Raw genomic sequence first — 22,634 nt, forward strand, 5'->3', positions numbered from 1 at the left:
CTCCCTTCCTCCCCAAAAAAAAAAAAAAACTAAAAAAAAAAAAAAAGAATCTGGGCCTCTTCACTTAAGGGGATACAAAAGAACGCATCCTTTAAATCAAGTACTATAAACCATTTTTTATTGCCCAGGATTTGAGTCAATATAGTAGAAGGTTTTGGTACTATAGGGTGAATAGGGACTCTACCACTTCATTTGACGCGGGGCTCGAACCCACGAACTGTGAGATCATGACCTGAGCCAAAGTTGGACGCTTAACCGACTGAGCCACCCAGGTGCCCCTCCAAAGGTTTATGTGGAGTGAGAATTACTAAGGGACCCAGGGTTCCCTTGCAGGCTTATTTTCACTTTTTCTTCTGCTCATTGATTTTCTTGTTTGTCTGACTGAGTTGGTTTCTTTGATTAGGGTGGTCTATTTAAACAATCATTGTCTGAAATATATAAAGGTGGTAAGCCTGGAATCTTGCCAGACACATCGTACAATCTCTCTTAGATTAAGATCCTGACTCAATGCTATAAAGACGTGGATGTAGGGCATTTTGGTTCATTTTTCCTTTCGCCTGCAAAAAACAAAAAGGCAAATTGATAAATAGTATTGAAGCTTAAGGGCCTGTTAATAAGCCATTTTTTGTCACCATCCAAAGACTACTGAAGCCAGACATTATTACAGAAAAAAGATGAAGCACTTCTTTAAATCCTGTTGTGCATATTGATTCCAATGTGCTATGAGATGGCCCAAAGGGGAATCTTTTGGGACTGAGGAAGCTGATTCCATAGTTAATGCCTACAAAATGAGGAGACTGCATTAACTAAAACCATTGCCAAAATCCCCCTCTACTTCCAAATGGCATCCCACCAGGAATATTGCTGAAGGTATCTGGGGTTCAGAGTGATGGCAGGCGTCCCTCATTTCTAACCCTCTGACAACTTTGTACTACCTGAGAAGGGGTGTCAATCTCCCTTCACTTTCCAGTTGCATTTTAGACTGCAGTAAGTGCTAGTGAATGGACTGAGATGCTGCAGAGACTGGGGATGTCTCTTTCCATTTTGAAGGAGTCACTATATTTGCCAATCAATAATAATTCCCTTTGTAAGCCTCTAGGTCTAGTATTAATGGATGGGGTTTTTGTATTGTATTAAGCATTATATATCTAAGCTGGAAGTATTTTCAATCTGAGAGCAGGACTGAGAATGCCAAATAGCCCTTGAGTAAGAGGCAAATGAGAGACATGAAAAAAATAGAAAGTATGGAGCTCCTATCTAATCCAGGCAACTTTCTCGGGAGTTTTGTCTACAATCCAGCGCCAAGGAAGTGGTCCCCCATTGTGTAGCTCTGACTGGTCCCTTTTGAGAAGCACATGGTCAGACATATCTTGGATTTTATACTAATCAAGGGATCACCCTGGGTTATTTAGGTAGAAACCTTACATGGGAGTCTTGAGATTCACGCCCGTCATAACAACTTATGTGGTTGTCCTAAACCTGACAATAACATATGCATTAAAATGACAGGAAAAATAAGAAGAATCTGATTTCTGAGCCCAAAACCATTATGGCCAAAGTAATAATGTCTAGCTGGGTGACAGGAGTCCATCCCTTTCCATAGTGTGGTCACGGGCAAGAGTTCTCTCCTGAGCACTAGGGCAAGACACATTCCCAAGGGTCATACTATTCAGGACATTTCCAGAAAAGAACAAGTAAGAAGTAGAGGTTGGAGAAATAAGAGATTTACCAAATTGTGCAGAAGCTCTTGGATTCATTCCATAATCACTGTACAGGCTACCAAAAATGTTATGGGGTTGTTGATTGCAATGGCCAAGGAAGAATTCTTGAGATGTTGTATGGTGTTTAAGTAGGACAGAGGCAGGACCCATGGGCAGCTGGTGGTTATATGCTTAGTGCTCAAGGGGGAGGAGAAGTGCAGGGAGTATTAGATCATAAATGTTTTCTTTGAATTTCTACTCATAAAGCTACTTTCATAGGACTTCTCTGGTGCTTATCATTCAGTTGGGTATTAACTATCAGTGAGATATACAGGCAGTCATGAGACCCCTTAAGAATGTAGCAACCAGCACATATTTGACCCTTATTGGAACTATACAGTCTATAGGTCGCTTTCTGGGCTAAAGGTTTTTCTGTTTCTGTCCCTCATCAGGCGAAGCTAGTTACCAATGGTAAATTGGTAAGGAAAAGTAGGAATGTCTGGCCAGTCAGGCTGTATCTCTCAGTTAGCATGTCTTCTAACTGCTCATAGATGTAGTTCTCAGCTTTGTAGATTCAAAAACTTTTTCAGTTCAGGTCCAAGTAAATGATATCTACACTGGCTCTAAAAATCAACTGAAATTTTAGCTTAATAATGAGAACTGTATTTTCAAAAAACAAACAAGCAAACAACCCCAGAAATATTCGTGGTAGATTAGTCCTAAACAATCTTTTCCTATGAAGAAGAGCTAAATCGGGAAGGGGAGTGGAAAGAAGAAGAGCTAAGTGGAGACAAAAAATTCTTACCTGAAATGACCCTTGTTCTTCAGAACTCAACTGAAAGGTCACTTCCTTGGGAGAGTTTTCCTTGACCTTCCTAGGAATCATTAGAGCCCCTGCTCTGAAGTCCTAAGGAACCTTGTATTAGAAAATCCAACTTGTGGTATTTTTAATTAGTTGTTTATTAGCCTGCATTTCCCATTAGACGATGAGCTCCAAGAAGAAAAAGATTGTGTCTTATCATTGATTTATCTTCAGTAGTATTTGCTCTACAGTATGTGCACAGAAAAACAAACAAGCAAAAAAAAAAACCTAGGGAATGAATTGATTAATTAAATTATGCTATCACGTGTTTCTCCTATGGGATCTGCCTTCCAAATGAACCATGAGACCAGTCAGTCATCTCCCCATCTGCACAGTTTTGGAGACACAATGATAAAACCTTCCTCCTTGGCTTTTCCTTTTCTAGCCTTTTTAAGGATAGTCACCCTTCTATACCCTTCTGTTTCATTTGATTTTACAAATGGTCTCTTTCCTGGTTTTATTTACAATGAAACCCTTTATTCTTACCACTAAACTATCTCCAAACCACAACATAGGATGAATAACTTCTGGGAAAGTCTTCTAGAACCAACATGTCCTCTTGTGGACTACATCCCTTGATTTGGTCTCCAGACGTTTAACCCATCTCACTTTTGGGTTTACTCACCTCTGTCCACTGACTGTTCTCCCTAGGCACTTTGACTCCATAGTCCCAATTCTTCATGGCTAAACTAGGGATTTGAGTGACAACATTGATAGATGATTGGGTAGTAGTAGATAGTAGATTGATGAGTATCAATTAAACAGAGGACATGATATAAATATTGAGTCTTTGAATTCCAGGAACTTGAATTCAATCTTTAGAGGTCAAAAACAACAAATAAATCAGAAATTTAAGAAGCTGATTCTTAGCCAAGTGCAGAACATCCAAGGGTCTTGTGTTTCCTAGTAGAGCGGGACTAGAGGTCTGAATATGGATGGGCCTGAGCCTAAAGATGTGGATGGTGATACAGTCTTGTTAAGCTAAGAGAATGAAAAGAGGGGGAGATAACCTCAGATTAGAGAAAGGTTAAGGTAATAGGTGACAGCTTTTTCCACTGGAAGGTTCTTGGGGACCCAGTATTCCAGAGAAACTAGCCAAAGTCAGCCGACTCAAGTTTTAACATTGCCTTTTATTTATGTAATCCCTACCTAAATTCCAGTTTGTTGTTCAACATACCTCCTGCATGCTGCTGAGTATTAAGGTCCATGAAGGCATGCACACTGCTATATCCTCAATACGATCCCTAAACAATGGCACTCAACAAGTATTTTCTGAATGGGTCAATAGATGTATTTACAGGTAGATGGATGTATGTATAAATCTGTATTGGTCCACTATGCAGTGCCTGCTGCTACTTCCCACAGCAGTTTGTGACTCTGTGATGGGTCCATTTCTCCATCCACCTGCCCCCTTATAGGCCTAAAGGCCCTTAGTCCTTTGGCTCAAATGCCCTAGCTTTGGAGACTAGCTACTTATTAACTAAACCGTTGCACCACTTGTTCTTATAGCCTTAAATTAATTTGGGTTAATTCTTAACTGTTTCCTTTCTGTACATATGTCATTTAATGGTTTGCCTTTATCTGATTTTCCCCAATTTCCTGTGCATTTGTGGTTTCCTACAGGAGCTCTCTACCAGAAGCCTCAGGCAGCCACACCAAATGAGTGTGGACATCTAAGTTTTCTAGGAGGACGGAGGACTCTCCAGCTACACTGGGCCTTATCCAACTGCTGTCCATCCCAACATCCCCACCCAAGGCTGTTTGTGCTAGAGGAGGAAGAGTGCCCACTCCAGAGCCAGTTCTGGGGGAAAAGAAGGACTGTTGATATAGCCAGAGCCCACAAAGAAGAAAGATTACTCTGCAGCAGCTGAAGGTGGGTAACATGCTTTTTCTCCAGTTCAGTGAGAATGGTCCATGGTTGTTGCATTAATGTGGTTTTTTTTTTTTCCCAAGTGATCTTTGGAATAAACAGGAAGGAAAGATTTTAAATCTATAGAATAAGCTTCATGGGGAACCAAGAGTTTATCCACCATTGACTAGCAACATCTAGCACAGTGCCTGACATGCTCAATAAGTATTTGATGCAGGAAGAAAAGAACAGAAGGAGGGAAGGAGAGAAAGAGAGAGAAGAAGGGATAGGAGAATGGGCACAACTGGAAAGAATGTTCATGTATTTTTCAGAAATAATGTGATGATAACATAGTTGTGTTTTCAAAGCTAATTAAGTGCATGATCACTGATATCTACAATCAATAAAACAAATGAAGTTGCTTTGCAAAAGGAAGGGTGTATATATAAAGATAAAGTATTAGTATAAACCAGAATACCAACAAAGGTACTCTGGAGTTTATGCATAAAGATAACATCAGTGATTATAGTTTAAGGTAAATTCAAAACTCTAATGCAACAGCCATTTGTTCTGTCTATACCAATTCTCAAAACAAATTAAAACCAACAAGAACTTTATTTATGAATAAATGTAAGCTGATCATGAAGTGATATAATTGCAACTGGTTAGTTTGGTATTTAGAAAAGGTCAACTAATCAGAAACGGCGCACTGAGGAAATTTACAAATATCTAAGCTTCCTGCCGTTGAGAGGGATTAACCACGCAGTAATTCAGCAACCGCTCAAAAGCATTTAATTATATGTCAAAGAAAAATATCTCAGTGCAGGGGGAAAAAAGATGAAGGAAATTAGCATTTTTAAAAAAGTATCAATCTTTCATTTATTGAGAGCATACTGGCTACGCAGTTCAAGTCCAGCAAGCCGACTCTAGGTGACACATACCTTGCAAAAGAACACACCAGCATGGTGGAGCTAGAGTAGAATAATTAAGACATATAACTTTTATAAAATCAAGATCTCATAACTAAGAGATTGTTTCTTCAGCAAGTCAAACAGCAACATATATCAAGGTTCTCAATGTTAGAAAAAGCCCCAATAATTTTATATTATTTTAATTTGGGGGAAAATAAAATATAACCTAGGAGAAAATCCAAAAACACCTCTAAAACAAATTCAGAGAAACTTTCTTTGGACCAGGTTTGCAAAGATTGTGTTAGTATGAGGTGTCTGATTTGGTTTGAAAGTTCTGTCACAGTGATTTAGACCATCATGATCAGCACGATTGTATTATAAAAGAAAACTGTACTGTGACTAGTGGAAACAAGAAACAAACAAACAAACAAAAACCCCCCAAAACCCCACAGATCTTATTGCTGTGAGTTGTTCCCAAAGTTATAATAATATGATTCCAGTTTTACATGTGCAATAAATTCCACCTTTGAAACTGATTATTTCAAGAGTTGAGTAAGTCCCAAACTTTAGCCAGTGATAATTTTTGCCTTACCTTTTACAAGTTGTACTGCCACTGATATGTTTTTTCTTTAAATCAAATTCATGTTTTTAAAATTTTTTTTAGTGTTTATTTATTTTTGAGAGACAGAGCATGAGAAGGAGAGGGGCAGAGAAAAGGAGACACAGAATCTGAAGCAGCTTCCAGGCTCCACGCTGTCAGCACAGAGCCTGATGCAGGGCTTGAACTCACGAACTGTGAGATCATGACCTGAGCTGAAGTCAGAAGTTTAACCACCTGAGCTACCCAGGTGCCCCTCAAATTCATTTTTTAAAAGTAATCTCTACACTCAATGTGGGGCTTGAACTCACAGTTCCAAGACTGAGAGTCACACACTTTACTAATTGAACCACCCAGGCACCTCAAGTCAAATTAGTTTTTTAACTTAAATATATTTAAAGGGAAACTTAGTGGAATTTACCACCTAAAATCATCTCAGGCATTCTTTGGAAAATACTTCCATCATGTGATGAGGAGGAGGAGGAGGAGAAGGAGGAGGAGGAGGATAATAATAATAAATTAAAGACTATTTCCAAACTAATTCTATGAAATGGAGACATTTTGGTAGAGAAGAAATCAGAATCCTTGGAGCTCATGGGAAAATGTTAGGGGAAATCATATGCTAAGATTACAGTTTGTTCTTTGAGGCTTTATATAAGAAGCAAGTTAATATTTACATGGCATTGAACTTCAAAGTCCAGGCAATAATGAGGAAAAGGGAGTGAGAGAAAAACAGTTTGTGTCACTTCCTTGCTCCTCCTTATCCTGTGGTGAGGCCCCAAGGGGGCAGCAGGACACAGCCAGGAGGGAACCAAAACAGTGGGGTTGGGTCTTATCTTACCAGAGTTCAGTATCTTTTGTTTAAGTTATAAAAATTTATTATGCTAAGATACAAGTGCTATGTTCCCCAACTCACATGGTGATTATTCTTGGTGGAGTTTCATTATGTCTTTAAATGATAATCTTTCCTTGGTGTGAAATTCTTTCCCTTACTTTTTTGTAGGGATGCGTTCTCTGATCATGTTGTGTGTCTTTGCCATGATACTCTTGGTCTATAGAAGAGGGTGCTGTTATTGTAACATAGTAGGACATTATTTATGTGTACAATACAATGAACATCATCAGCCTTTTCAAGTACTTCCTTTCTGAATCTTCCCTTTTGCTGGGGGTTTTTCACTTATTCCTGACTTTTAAGTTAGACCAGCCTCATATATAATACCAGCAGGGTGGACAAGGGATGGGTCCATATAAGATATCGTTCTGGGTTTGCTTCAAAGGGGATCATCATACCTGAGGCAGCAGTAAACCAGGGAGCCACTACTTGCATTTTAAAATTTGGCCATGTGATATATTGACATTGCATGTATTTAGATACATTTAGAAATGTTAAGTCCCATAAAAGATCCTTTAAAGTCAGGCTCCGTTGTTTGACAGCTCTATGTGTTCTTAAAAGAGTATCTGAAAGACAGAAAAGGGAACTGGAGAGAAATTTCCTTCAAATGAAAAGACAGAGTAAGAATTTTTAAATTCTTAACTGCCTGTTCCTTCAAGGATGGGGGCCACAATTCTCCATTCCTTAAGTGTGGGATATACACATTGACTTCCTTCTAAAGAGTACAGTCTGGAAGAGAGGCGAGGAGTAACTTTACAGAGGAGAAAAACCTGACAAACATGACTTTAACCTGGTAAGCAAGTCACTGTCAACAGTGCTAGCTCATGTCAAGTATGCTCCTTGATATAATATGAATGAAAATAGCACTTTACCTCTATGGTCTTCTCCCCCCAAACCTATAACTCCAGTTTAATCATGAAAAAAGCATCAGACAAACCCAAATTGAAGGAAATGCTATAAATAATTGATGAGTATTCTTCAAAACTGTCAATGTCCTCAAAAACGAGAAAAGTAAAAGAAGCTCTCGCAGCCCAGGGGAGCCTAAGGAGACATCACAACTAAGTGTAGTGTGTGAGCCTGGATGCTGTCCTGGAACAGCAACCAGAAAAGGACATTACTTTAAATCCAAGGCACTTCAGTTAAAAATGGTGTAACAGTATTGATTCACTGGTTATGACAAGCACACCATATTAATGTAAGGCATTATCAATAGAGAAGACTTGGGTGTTGGGTATATGAGAATTCTCTCTACTATCTTCTCAACTTTCCACTAAACCTAAAACTAAAAGTAAAAGTTTCTTAAAAAAAAAAAAAAAAGCTAACCTCCAGAGAAACTACTCTTTGGAAAACTACGGAGTCTTCATGACTTTCAATAGCCTAGGGAAAGCTTCTGGGGGTTCTTACCCTAAGATTAATGGGGACAGATTCTTGTTGTACAGTCTAGTGCTTAAAGGTACTTCAAGAGGGAGATCCAGAAGGAAAGGCAGGGATAAATAATTTAAGATATTCATTCATTCATTCATTCATTCATTCACCCATATCCCTGCACTGAACTAGTGACTCTCTAAACCCCTTGGTTCAGCTCTTCCTGGTCTCCTTCATGGACTTCTTTGTGTCTGTCTGTCCTTAAAGGTGGTGTTTCTCTTACACATTCATGTACCTATTGTCCTACATTTCTCCATCCTTGGCTTTATATACCACTTACTTGCCAATAATTCTCTGACATATAAATAGACCCACCTGTCCAAAGAGGTCCCCACTTAGATGTCCCACATGCACAACATGCAGCAGTACCTAGTGCTCCTGGAAACTTGCTGAACCCATTGCTCTTCTTTTAATCCTTCTCTCTTTTTTAAAAATTTTTAATATTTATTTATTTTTGAGAGAGAGAAACAGAGCCAGAGAGAGACAGAGCATGAGCCTGGGAGGGGCAGAGAGGGAGACAGAATCCAACGCAGGCTTTAGTCTCTGAGCTATCAGCACAGAGCCCGACGTGGGGCTCAAACTCACTAACTGTGAGATCATGACCTGAATTGAAGTCGGACACTTAACTGAGTCACCCAGGCACCCCTCTTTTTTTTCTTAAAAAATTTTTATGTTTATTTATTATTGAGACAAACAGAGCATGAGTGGGGGAGGGGCAGAGAGAGAGGGAGATACAGAATCTGAAGCAGGCTCCAGGCTCTGAGCTGTCAGCACAGAGCCTGATGCAGGGCTTGAACCCACAAACTGTGAGATTATGACCTGAGCCAAAGTCAGACACTTAACCGACTAAGCCACCCAGGTGCCCCCAGGTACCCCTCTTTTAATCCTCTTTGTGAATGGTGCCACCACCCATCAGCCACTCGGATCAGGCGCTCACCCTATGTGAGCTATCCCACAAAGTCCCTCAATTACCAAATTGTCCAGATTTTACCTCCTAAATTTTTCTCAGAGCTGAGCCTTTCTCTGCAACCTCACAGCCTCAGTCCAGTTTCTCATCATGCCTCCTCCCGGACAGGTTTTTCCCTAGCTGAACTCCCATTTCCAGCCCTGTTCACCCCTGCCCCTGCCCACAGAACTGAGCACACTTCGCACAGCTGACAACCCTACATGGTTCCGTACCACCCTGGAGCAAAGCCCAGGCCATCAGCCCAGCATACAAACCTTCACAGATTGCCTCCTCCTGTTATTTCACCTCATCTGCCATTTCCCAAACTCACCTCCTGCTTCTACCATACTAATGGGAATCCCCTCTCCCGGTTTCTTCCCAGTCCTCCTCCTACTTCACTAGTCAACCCAAACTCTCTTTGGAAATGTTCTCTGAGCCTTCAAGCCCAAGGCCCCCTCCGACCTCCTCTTTCATGTTTCAGGTTCCCCTCCCAGTCCCAAACCCCTTCCCCAACCCACACTGCCTCTGCTGTGCATAACTTGGGCATTGCACTCATTCATTCAGTAATTGGCTTGTCTGAGTACTAAAACTCCAGCAGTGAACAAAATAGAATTTTTAAAACCCGGCCTTGGAGCTTTTAGTCTTTCTGTCTTTGATTTTCCTGTCTCTCCCTTGGAACTCTTTGAAGGTGGGAAATGCTTTTATATGTATCTTAAGTGCTTAGCATAGTATCTAACACATAATTGGTGTTCAAAAAATACAGATGAATACAAGAATGAAGGCCCCCGATTTTGTTCCTCCCCTCCTTCAAGCCAACCCAACTATAGGAGTCCCAGAAATGCCTTCAACATGCTGAGGAGAAAGAACTTTAATATATCACTCCATACCCTCCCCAAGTCCTTCTTCTAACTTAATTTCTTTTCACTTTGAGCAGCACAAGTATAGTGACATATCCGCTGGTCTTCTCTGAGGGTCCTCACTTACCTCTGGAAAGAATAATAATTACACAATCAGTATACTATAAGTGCTGGTTGTTCATTTTTAATTTTGAGAACCAAGCTCTAGGGGCACCTTGGTGGTTCAGTCGGTTAAGTATCCGACTTCGGCTCAGGTCATGATCTCATGGTTCATGAGTTCAAGCCCTGCATAGGCTCTGTGCTGATAGCTCAGAGTCTAGAGCCTGCTTTAGTCTTTCTGTCTCCCTTTTGCTCTTTCCCTCCTCTGCTCATGCTCTGTCTCTCTCTCCCAAAATAAAAAATAAACACCAAGCAAAAAAAAAAGAAAAAGAAAAAGAAAATGAAAGAACGAACCAAGCTCTAGATGAAGCGCAAAGAATTCTATATCTAGAACAAAACATGAAAGTTGTAAACCTTGGTGCCATGTAACAGTAATAGTAAGGGGGCCAGGTATTAGGGATGAGGCAGTGGAGAGCAGAAGTGGAAGGACACACAAAGTGGGTTAATTTCCTTATTTACAAAAATCAAAGTCACACAAAGCTGCTTTACACCGATGGGTCAAGAACGTGAAAATTATACTTAAACATCTGTTGCTTTTCTTTTTTATTGGGCAGTCTTTGGTACTATCTGAATTCTTAAAAATCAGGTACACATTATTATATTTATAATTTTGAAACCTAGTTGGAATAGAACACCAGTGAAGGAGGGGCGCCTGGGTGGCTCAGTCGGTTAAGCGTCCAGCTCTTGGTTTCACCTCAGGTCATTATCTCACAGTCATGGGTTTGAGCCCCACATAGAGCTCCTCACTGGCGGTGTGGGGCCCATTGGGAATTCTCTTTCCCCCTCTATCTCTGTCCCCTCCCCTGCTTGCTCTCTCTCTCTCTCTCTCTCTCTCTCAAAATAAACTTAAAAAAAAGGAAATCAATGAAGGGAAGATAGACTATTTAATGTCAGGGGGCAGAATAGTCACTGGGAAGTTAGTTTGAGTCCCATATGTGTGAGGACGTGCCTGGAGGTGGACGCGTCCAGAGTTGACTACAGCTGGTGACCTCAGAGAGGTCTGGCCTTCCCGTCAGTGCTGAGTCACTGGCTGAACTGCGGCTGACACGCTGTCCTGACTGTCAGGCCACCACAGGTGCCCCCTCCTGCTCAGTCCCCAAAGCCTCAGGAACAGACCACTGGGAATTCAGCGGAGGTGCTGGCAAGTTCAGCATAACCTCCTGGAAAGCCTTCCTCCACCAACAGGGAATGTGCGGGGCTGTCCTCTTCACTTTTTGTCCCCTTTTCTGATGATGTCATTGTCATCTGTCCCATGGAGCTGTTGGCAGAACACAGCCTCTGGAACTAGAAGACCTGGGTAAGAGTGTGGCCACACACCACCTTGTCCAGTGACCTTGTGCAGGACACTCAGACTTTTTATGCCCTATTTCCCTTCCATCCTCCCATAACATGCCCTCTCCATGTCTCTGGGTTCTTTATTATGTAGGAGGCAGAAATAGGCAGAGACAGAGAGACCTGACCAGCCCAGATGTGTCACTATCAATAGACATCTGATGAGGGACTACCTTCTACTGCCTTCCCCTTGGAAGTTTGTAGCATCAGGCCTTCCTTGATGGCAGACCAAATGCAGTATTCATGTTTACCCAGTTCAGCTCTGATGCTCACGCCTTCTCCAGGAATGGCTGTGTGTGCCTGTGCGTGGGTGTGTGTTGCCCAGTAATGATTTTGGAGAGGTTTCACTAAAAGGCCATTCTTCTCTGCATTTCTTTGGTAAGTGTGTTGTGGTAAGCTGAGGCTGAGGCTGGGGGTGAGTTTGGGTTTTTCCCTTCCCGGGATATGAGCAGAAGGAGAAAGATCTGAGAAGCACTGAGTTAGTTGGAGACTGCTCTCACCAGCCACTAAGCCAGTGTCTTGTGATCATGTGTTCCTGCTGGAGAGGATTCTTCTGGGAAGGCCTGTGAGTCAGGAACCCCAGAGTCCTTGCCTAGATGACTTCAAAGGAATCATGTGCTTCTCGATGCCCGATGAATAAGTGGAAGATAATACAGCTTGCCTTCATCAGTCTCAAAGCCTTCTGACCCTTTTGGGGAGAGGATCAGCAGTGGGGAAATGTGTCATCAGCATTTCCCTTTGCTGACCCTTTGTCTTTCCTGCAGACCCATGTCAAATACCACGTCCAAGCAGCTTGACATCTGATTTCTGCTCTTATCTTATTTTGCTTTTTTTCAATGTTTTTCTAAATTCTAAATAGAATCATTCAGGGCTCTTGATGGTCTCCAGAATGAGTTGATTTTTCCTAGCCTGTTGTTCAGATTCTGGCCTCTTCCCATTTCCCCATTGGCAACACCCTGTCATGCAACCAAATTCATCAGCTCACCATTTCCTGAGTCTGTCACAGATGCTTCCAGCCTTATTTGTGCTTGTCCTCTCATCTGGATGTACCCCGCCACCCCTAGGCCTCAGATTTTACTTTCTCTTCTCCTGTAAGTCTGTTGAAATCCTGCTGGAGCCCCTCCTGCTGCTCTGTGGGCCCTGCCCCAGCTGCTCCTACCCTGGTCGCTTCTCCAGTCTCCAAGCCCATGGTCCTAGCTGTGCTTGTGACACCCTTGTACTTACTCTGTTTGATGGCTATTAGCATCTTATCTGCCCAGCTTTTACTTTGTCTTGGGGATGTGTCTTTCACTTCACTGTATTTCCAGAGCATTTCCAGAGCTTGAGATGGACTGTGTTGTATATCCCTAATATGTAATGGGTGCTCCTTGATGTTTGCCCAAGATAACGATGAAACAATCTTGCCATCTTGAGCAGTGCACCAAATGTTTGTTCCCAGAACCCTTGGGTTTGATAAAAGCCTACAGCTGAGAGTTGGGGGAGGGGTGCAGAGAGAAGAAATCCAGAGATGCCTGGTATATCCCTTCTGTATTGCTTCAAATAACATTAATTTGAAAAAGAAAAAAATTCAGTGCTAAAAATCTGAAAACCATTGGATTCACTGTTAATGTCCATGCCTAATGTGGTTAACAGAAGGGAAAATTCATGCTTGCCTTTGAAAGGAGTGCCAGTAGTACTGAGAAACCATCAGGAAAGGAAGAATTTGATCCAAAGAGTGGGCATTTATTTATTTTATTTATATTTATTTTTTAGAGAGAGGGTGTGTGTGGGCGGTAGAGAGGGGCAGAGGGAGAGGGAGAGAGAATCTTAAGTAGGTTCCGTGCTCAGCACAAAGCCTGATGTAGGGCTCAGTCCCACAACCCTGGGACCGTGACCTGAGTCGAAATCGAGAGTCAGACACTCAACTGACGGAGCCACCCTGATGCCCCCAAATGCCTCAAAGAGTGGGCATTTTATACAACACCAAGAAAAACATTTCTGTCCTATAGAAAGGGATTTCGTAGACAAAAGTTGCCAAAACCATCTAAATTCTAGAAGTTTGCATTTTGGGTCACAAAAGGTCACAAGTGATCGAAGCTGTACAGTGGTTGGTTAGAAGACCTATCTCTTCTGTGCAGGCCTTTGAAGCCCACAGAGGACGGAGTAAAGCCCAGCCAGTAAAGCTTCTTTTTTTTTTTTTGTATGCAGAAGACAGCACCAAGGCCGACCAGCTCAATAGAAAGGGGTTGGGGTGGTGTCAGGGCATAGACAAAGGACACCTAGGACAGCGAGTCAGGGGCAGCTAAGCCCAGGAAAGCCGAGGCGGAAAATTGTTCCCCTGCTTGGTTGCTCACTCCAGGCTGCCCCATCCCTGTTTCTCTTGCCTGTGTCTCTTGTCCACCCCGTGTACTCAAGGTGGCTACCAACCCTGAATCTACAGGTGCTTCTGGCACCAGACACTGCTACCATCTGACCTCACACAGGCCACCTCTCGGATCTGGGCCCGGCCCATACGAGGCAGTCCACTCCGTACCCAGTCAGTGTGTGTGGTGTGGTGCGGGGTGGGGGCGGGGTGTCACTGCGAGGTCAAGAAGCACTAGCAGTGCAGGCTGGCTGCAGGAGGCAGAGAATGGGAGCCTAGGGTTTCCAGGACAAGAAGAGTGTAACTGGCGTTGCAGTGACCCCTCGCCTAGTGCACGCTCACAGACACAGAGACACCCGGCCTGTACTTTGCAGGGGCCTGGAGCACACGTGTCTGCTGTGCAAGCATGGTGATGATGCAGCAGATATTTTCACCGACAGATCCCATCAACGATTGTAATGCTCTTGCTTCCTCCAGAGGCTGGCAGCAGCCTCCTCTCCTCCCCTTAGTGTGGACTTTGCAGGGGGTCTGGTTGGCCAGCCTCTCAGCTTTGGCAACAGAGGAAGTCAGAAAATATGAGGTCTTCATGCACGGTGCAGTCACATCTTAAGTAAAGGGTAGTGTCTGAAATCAGCACATAAGATGAAAACATATTTAATCAAAATGTCTCTTGAAAATCCTTTAAATCACCCAATCAAGTATGGGACACACACATCTCTCACCAAGTCCTACACAGCTAGTTTTTCCTCTAGCATCACAGCAGGCCAAGTTTTTTGGCTGACAACCAGGCAGTGTGGTTGGCTTGCATTCAGGGGCTATGTTTTATGAAAAATCTTTAAATATTAGATCCATTCTCAGCTGGAGAGAGCTATTTGCTACAGAGGCCCATGGTAGCTGAGGACCCCAGGGAAGTGCAGGTTCCCTCTGAGGCATCTCATCAGAGGGATGTAGAGGGAATACCCCACAACATTAAATGTTCTCCCTACCCTGTTCCTTTCTTCCCCCCTCCTCCCCCTCCTTCCTTCCTTATTTCCTTCCTTCCTTCCTCCCTCCCTCCCGCTTGCTTGCTTGCTTTTCTTTCAGGGATATATAGCAAACAGATGACTCTTTAGTTGTTTGTGGGATACGATGTCACTGTAAAAGTACAGTACCTCTGTTTGTCCATTTGGTATTTATACATCATTTCTCCACAGGGGGATAAAGCACTCTTTCAGGCTGGGATAATGTTTTATAGTTTGTGGCATCTTCGTTATACCTTCCCCAACCCTCAGGCACCCCTAAACCCAGGCCTTTGCACATACAATGTGCTGCTTTCATGTTGTCTAGTTGTTTGCTTACCGGTTGATTCTAACCCTGCTATGCTTGGCTCCCCTACCTGAGAAATAAAACTTAGCTAAGGAGGAACAAGGGTGCCTAAAGACAAACACTTCTTGGAGTTTGAAGGATTAGCTAACCACAGAAGGCACATCCTTCAGACCATCTCCCAGAATATAAGAAAACAGACTGGATCAGTGGTTTTAAACTTGGCCATCTGTAAGAATGACCTGAAGAGAAGAGATTCTGATTTAAGAGCTCAAGGGCAGGGCAGGAATCTGCATTTCTGACACCATGGCTGCCAATGCCTGGTCCTTGCCCAGTGCTAATGTTACTGGCAGACTGCAGTCATGGGGAAGGGCTGTGATTGGAGGGGACAGTCCCACGCCCTTGTGCCTGAATGGAGGAGAGTAATACTCCTCAGCACCTGGCATGCAGGTTTCTTGTAAGGACAAAATGACTTAAGATTTGCAAAGTGTTTTGAGCAGTACCTGACACAAAGTGAGTGTCATGCATGTGTTTTTCAGTAACAGTGACTTTGAAAGCCCATGCCAGTTATCTGCCAGCACACCTCGGAAACACATGAACTCAGCTTCCTCAGGTGCAATTGAAATCTTGGCTGGAGACAGCTGGAAAGCAAAATATGAAGCAGCATGAATGTTACTCATGATCATTTTATCTGCCCAGGAGCACAGACAGCCCACCGGTCCTGGGCCATACCTGTCGTCCCCGAGGGCACAGCCCTGGCTGCGACAGGAACAGCTGCACAGGCACAAGCCTTCCACAGTGGCCCTCCAGCACCATCTTCCTCCTCCTCCCCAGGGCTCAGCCCGCATCCAGGGGACAGGTCCCTGCTGAGCTCTGTCATCATACTGACCCTACTCCAATCGTTAGTGACCACACAACTCATGTTCCATCGCAACAGTTAGCACTATTTAAAATGATCTGATTCATGTGGATCTGTTTATTTATTTATTTATTATTTGAGAGGAGAGAGAGAGAGTGGGGGAGAGGCAGAGAGAAGGAGAGTGAGAATCCCAAGCACTGACATTACAGAGCCTAATGTGGGGCTGGAACTCATGAACCACAAGATCACGACCTGAGCCGAAACCAAGAGTTGGATGCATGACTGACTAAGCCACCCAGGTGCCCCTGGATCTGTTTATTTATGAAGTTTTCCCCACTGTCTCATTCTCTGTACACCCCAGCACCTAGTAAGTGCTTGACACATAGTAGTTGCTCCATAAATACTTGTTGAATGCATGTACCACAACAGTATCCCAGAGTGTGGAACTGAAGGGGAAAATATAACACATTCTTTCTGTTTTGCTTATCGTCACCTTTCCATCATTATTGTAGACTGGAAGCTGCTTCTCAAAGTTGGAGAGGTCTCAAGACAAACCATTCTGTGTGAGGACCATGAGAAAAGGGACCTTCTCAACTTCCCCTGAAAGGCTCTACTGCCCTTGCCTGGCTGCTGGCCAGTGGGACATTTGTCTTTTTTTAAAAACAATTTTTAAAAATATTTACTTATTTTTGAGAGAGAGAGCGTGTTTGCAGGGGAGGTACAGAAAGAGAGAGAGGGGAGAGAGAGGAGGGAGAGGAGAGAGAGAGAGAGAGAGAGAGAGAGAGAGAATATCACAAGAAGGTTCCGTGCTGTCCAACTTGGAGCTCAAACCCATAAACCACAAGATCATCACCTGAGCTGAAATCAAGAGTCAGATTCAAAACCAACTAAGCCACCCAGGCATCCCTGGGACATTTGTCTTAAAGACTTAGTACCAAAAAAGAAAAAAAAAAGACTTAGTACAAAAGTACAAGGTGGCTGGTACCTGGACAACCCTGATTCTCAGAAATATTCCCACACTCCTGATGGGAGGCATAAAACCCAAGCCACTTGTGCTTCTATGCTCTTCAGTTTACTTCTGACCATTGATGTTAAAATATACTATCTTATGTATCCAGCTGGAACATAGGCTAGGCATCTCAGTAGCTCAAATCAAAGACAGAAAGTTCTTAATGAGGGAGGGGAATGGCAGGTCACAGGTGAATTCATGATTACAACCAACCCCAGCTTTGGGGTACTGTTTCTCACTCGGACCCCTTTTGGCCTTTGGGCTGGTATACTATTTTGTGTTGTGGGACTTTCTCATACACTCAGACAGTTAAATCCCTTATCCCCAGGAGACTAGATGCCAATAGCGCCGGAGTCTTTTGACAACAACAATAAAAAAACCCCAAAAAACTAAAAACCGCCACCAAGCACCTACTGGGGGTGACTGCCCCATTTGGGAACTGCTAGTTAGGGGGAAATAAATGGCTTCATTTTTATTTTACTTAGGTGTGGTGTGTTCACATCATCGTCTTAGGGCAGTTTAAAGAAATTAATTTTCAATTACGGAAGTAATCGTTCTCTTTGTAAAAACAGATTCTAGATAAAGCTGGTCTTCCCTGACACCCATTTCTAGTTTTAGTCACCTCCCCACCTCTAGGAGGAAACGAGCCCAACCAATATGGTTTCCACCCTTGCAGACCTCTATGTGTTTACATACTCACATAGACACCTGTACACACGACCAGCGGGGTGTTGCTGGGCGTGTGCCTCTGCTGTGTATTTCGCCTGCAACTGGAGGTTTGCACTCGGCCACATGTGTGGAAGATCCTCGCGTGTCAGAACACAGAGCAGCGCCTCGCCCCCTGCAGCGGTGGGTACGGTATTTTACCATACCTAAGGGCCTCTTAGCAGAGAGCTGCAGAGGAAATTACTACCCTGGATGAGGCGTTGCCTGCGGTCTGGTCACAGGACCGATCAGACAAAAGCCGAGGTCATTTTGCATCATTGCCACCAGCCCCGCTGTGGTCCACAGAACAAAGCAGTGCCTTGACTTGAATTTGGAAGTAGTATCTGGAAGCCCAGCTCTTCTGGTTGGTGTATCAACCCAGCTTTCTGAGTCTTCGACACTGAAATGGATGCATTTTCTTCCTTAGCCTCTCATGTGCCAATTTCCATCATTAAGCCTTAGTTCTAAGAGAGCCGGTTTGGTGATCGCCTCTGTCCCTCCACCAAGTAATGCGTGAAGGAGGATGTTAACTACAGGTCTGTGAAGTGAGTGCCTAATGTCAGGCACTGTTGTCTCTTATCTCTAAACCTCACAGCAGTCCTACACAATAGGGATTACTAGCTCATTCTCATAGGTGAGGAAACTGAGGCCTGGAGAGATTAGATGATTTGCCCAAGGCTGTGCAGTGAGTAAGTGGCAAGGGCAAGGCACAAACCCAGGGCTTGGTCTCAGATGACAAATGATACCATCAGCATATTTATTCATTCAGCAATACCTCCTGAATGTGTCTAATGTGCTGGAAATGGTACCCAGCACTAGGAATGCAATAGTAAACAAAGCAGTAAACAAAGGTAAGATCTCTGCCCTCTTAGGGCTTGCATTCTAGTGAGGGAAACAAGAAGTAAACAAATACATACTGTAATTTAGGGAATGTTAAATACCATCAATGAACATAAAGCAGAATAAGGGGACGGTATGTTGCAAAGGGTCTTCTTTGGTTTTTAAAAATATTTGTAATGTTTATTTTTGAGGGAGGGAGGGAGAGAGAGAGAGAGAGAGCACAAGCAGGGGAGGGGCAGAGAGAGAGGGAGACACAGAATCTGAAGCAGGCTGCAGGTTCTGAGATGTCAGCACAGAGCCCAATGAGGGGCTCAAACTCACAAACCACAACATCATGACCCGAGCCAAAGTCAGATGCTTAACTAACTGAGCCACCCAGGTGCCCCTCAAAGGAGCTTCTTTAGAAAGATTGTGGGGTAAGTCCTCCCTGAGGTGGTGACATTCAAGCAGAGACCTGAATGAAGCGAGAGAGTAAGCCGTGCTGAAATCTCAAGTGAAGCAGTGTTGTAGGCAAAGAGCAGTATGTGCAAAGGTCCTGAGGTCAAGCATGCTGTGCATATTCAAGGAGCATAAGGAGGCCAGCAAGAAAGAGAGAGAAAGAGGAGTAAGATCAGAGAGGAAGCCAGGTCCTGCTCACTTGAGCTTTCTAGACCATTGATAAGACTTTGGATTGATTCTGAGTATGGTAAGAGGTCTTTGGAGAGTTTGAACAGGAGATTGGTATGAACTGGCTTAAGGTTTTAGAGAATCATCCTAGCTCTTATGTGAAGAAAACAGTGTAGTGGGGTAGAGTAGATTCAGGGACATCAGTTAGGAGGCTGCTGTAAGAATCCAGGGAAGAAAAGACAGCGGCTCAGGTCAGAGTGGTAAGCTGTGGAGAGGGTAAGAAGGGATTGGATTTGGGGTATGTTTTGTAAGTAGAACTGGTAAGGCTTTTTGACAAATTGGATAACTTTTAAGGAAGAAGAAGAGCAGTTAAGAATGACTCAGAGGGTTTTGCCTGAGAACCTCTTTGGAGGTGGTACCACTTACTGAAATTAGAAAGTCCAGTGTGGGTGGGGAGTCAGGGAACCAAGTTTGAGGAGGAGTGGAGAATCACAAATTCTGTTTTTGACATGTTAAAATTGCGATGCCTGTTAGCCCTGCAGATGGAAGTGTTGAATCAGCAAAGGGACCCATCAGAAAAAGGAAAACAGTCCAGGCTAGAGATACAAATGTGGGAGTCGCCAGTGTATTTGAAGAGCTACGGGCTTCTTACTGGGGACTGAGTAGACCTATTCACTTTATTACCTGCTATGTGTATGTCACAGTGCTCTGTACTTGGAATATAGCAGAGAGCAAGACAGACATGGTGATTATTCCAGGTGACATGCTCTGAGCCCAGAATGCCAACAGGTATGGTCTTAACTTGTTATTATTAAACATATTCAGTGCTAGAAGAGAAGCAAGCATAGAGATGATCACGTATGAACCCCAAAACTCCTCTCCAATATGCAGCTGAGGAAATGGAGAGATTAAGTGATTTGTTAAAATCTGTTGTTTAAAAACCACCTACATTTTAGATTTTTTAAATGCATATATCCAGTCCAAATTGTACATATTCTTCATTTTTATTTGTATTTTCTTACACTCTAAGAAAGAAAGTTGAAATTGAGTGGAGAGTAAAATAGAGTGTCAAAGACTTTGCTGGAAAGACCTATAAGGAATTCAACTGAATTCAGTAAATATTTATTGAGTACCCACAGTGCTGGAAACTAAGCAGCATCCTAAACCTCAAGAAACATACATATGTACTCCACTCCCATGAGATTTTTTTTAAAAAAGCATACTAGGACAACCTACAGAATATTTGTAAATCATATCTCTGCCAAGGGACTTGTATCTGGAATGTATAAAAAACTCCTGTAACTCAATAATAAAAAGACAAATAACCCAATTTAAAAATTGGCAAAAAGTCTGAATAGACATTTCTACAAAGAAAATGGGATGCCTCCATGGCTCAGTCATTTAAGCATCCAACTTCAACTCAGGTCATGATCTCTCAGTTCCTGAGTTTGGGCCCCACATCAGGCTCACTGCTGTCTGCAAGGAGCCTGCTTTGGATCCTCTGTTCCCCCCTTTTTCTGACCCTTCCTCACTCGTGCTTTCTCTCTCTCTCAAAAATAAATAAATATTTAAAAAAAGAAAGAAAATGTACAAGTGGCCAATAAGCCCATTAAAAGATATTCAAATCACTAACCATTAGGGAAATGCAAATCAAAAGCACAAAGAGGGGCAACTGGATGGCTCAGTCAGTTAGGTGTCTGACTTTGGCTCAGGTCATGATCTTGTGGTTCATGGGTTTGAGCCCCGCATAGGGCTCTGTGCTGACAGCTCACAGCCTGGAGCCTGCTTCTGATTCTGTGTCTCCCTCTCTCTCTGCCCCTCCCCCACTCACGCTCTGTTTCTTTCTCCCCCTCTCAAAAATAAACATTAAAAAACCCCCGCCACAATGAGATAATCACTTTATACCCTCTAGGATGGCTATAATAAAAAAGACAGACAATAACAAGTGTCGACAAGGATGTGGAGAAATTGGAACCCTTTTATATTGCTAGTGGGATTAAAAACAGTAAAGGCACTTTGGAAAACATTTGGCAGTTCCCCAAAGTGTTAAACGTAAGATTACCATATGACCCAGCAATCTCACACCCAGGTGTATTCCTGACAAATTAAAACATTTGTCCACACAAAAACTTGTGTCCAAATACAGATGATTATATACAAATGCTGTTCACAGCAGCATTATTCATAATAGCCCCAAAGTAGAAACAACCCAGATGTCCAGAAACTGATAAATGAATAAACAAAATGTGGTATAACCATACAATGGGATCTTGTTCAGGAGAATTGCCTGGTAAGTAAGTTTAAGGCGAGAATGGGTAGCCAAGGACAGAGTTCTGTGAAGCACCAATCCTGAAAAGACAGTGACAAAGGAAGGGTGAAAACAGATGGCCAAGAGTAGATGATGACGAAAGAAGTGACATTATGAAAACCAAGGGTGGACCTCTAAGAAGGAACTGCTTAATGGAGGCACAGGCTATAGTGAGGTCACTGGTAAAAACGAAGACACAGCCACCAAATGCAGTGGACATTCATGATCGCTACTTGGTCTGAACACACTAGCCTTTAAGACATTTCTAGAACAGGTGAGGAAATTGGAATGTGGAAAATGTATATTATAGAACTATTGTTGATTTTATTAAGGGTGATACGATCCTAGAGGTGTATGGGGAAAAGTTCTTATCTTATAGAAGTGTTTGCTACATTATTTCAGGGTGAAATGTCAGGATATATATAATTTATTATGTAATAATTCAGCAAAAAAAAGGTAACAATTATGGCAAAATGTTAATAATGGTGACATCTAAGAAATGGGTATGTGTATTCATTATGCTATTCTACTTTTCTGTCCACTGGAAAACTTCAGAAAATCTAAAAGTTACCAAATAAAGAAACAAAACCTGAGAAGAGGCCACTGGAGTAGGCAGTTAGGAGAGCCCTGGTGACCCGCCCAAAATAGCTGTGGTTGAGAAATGGACATAATGTCCAGATTGTAAGAGGTGAGGCTAGGGAATGGGCATAAATACTCACACTGGTGTATTTCTAGACACTTCTGTCATCAAGGGATCAAGACTTGACTTTATATTGTGAAAGGTTAGCAACTTTCCCTAGATGTGCTACCAAGGACTTTTGCAAAAGAGGGAAGTGGGTAAGACTGTTTGGGTGGGTTGAGAAGATGAGGCACCCATTCCAGATAGACGTCTGGCCTGGGAACAAGCTCTGCTGGTTTCTGTGAGAAAAGGAGATGCAGTGCTCCTGGGATGACACAACATTAACAACAGAAAAGGGTTTGGGAGGGATGGTCAGGGTTGGTCAGGGTCAGTTCTGGGGACACAGGTGTAGAATGGTCACAGGGTTGCCCTTGCAGATTAACGCATGGGGCTGGACAGGTGACACTGCGCTCATAGTGCTGGGGAAGGTGAACTCTGCCCCATGGGGAACACA

General features: G+C 43.0%; 1 protein-coding gene across 8 annotated transcripts in view; it reads left to right on the forward strand.

Annotated features, from left to right (window-relative positions):
- The window catches only part of ZBTB38 (zinc finger and BTB domain containing 38), a 160,796-nt gene that overhangs the window by 8,214 nt on the left and 129,948 nt on the right, over positions 1–22,634 (forward strand). For all 8 annotated transcript variants that reach the window (XR_013333322.1, XR_013333321.1, XR_013333323.1 and 5 more), the window contains exon 2: positions 4,186–4,435. The gene's annotated coding sequence lies outside the window, so the exon portion shown is untranslated. The remainder of the gene's footprint in view (positions 1–4,185; positions 4,436–22,634) is intronic.

Source organism: Crocuta crocuta, unplaced genomic scaffold (genome assembly GCF_008692635.1).
Source record: "Crocuta crocuta isolate KB4526 unplaced genomic scaffold, BGI_CrCroc_1.0 scaffold337, whole genome shotgun sequence".
In the NCBI taxonomy this organism is placed as follows: Eukaryota; Metazoa; Chordata; class Mammalia; order Carnivora; family Hyaenidae; genus Crocuta; species Crocuta crocuta.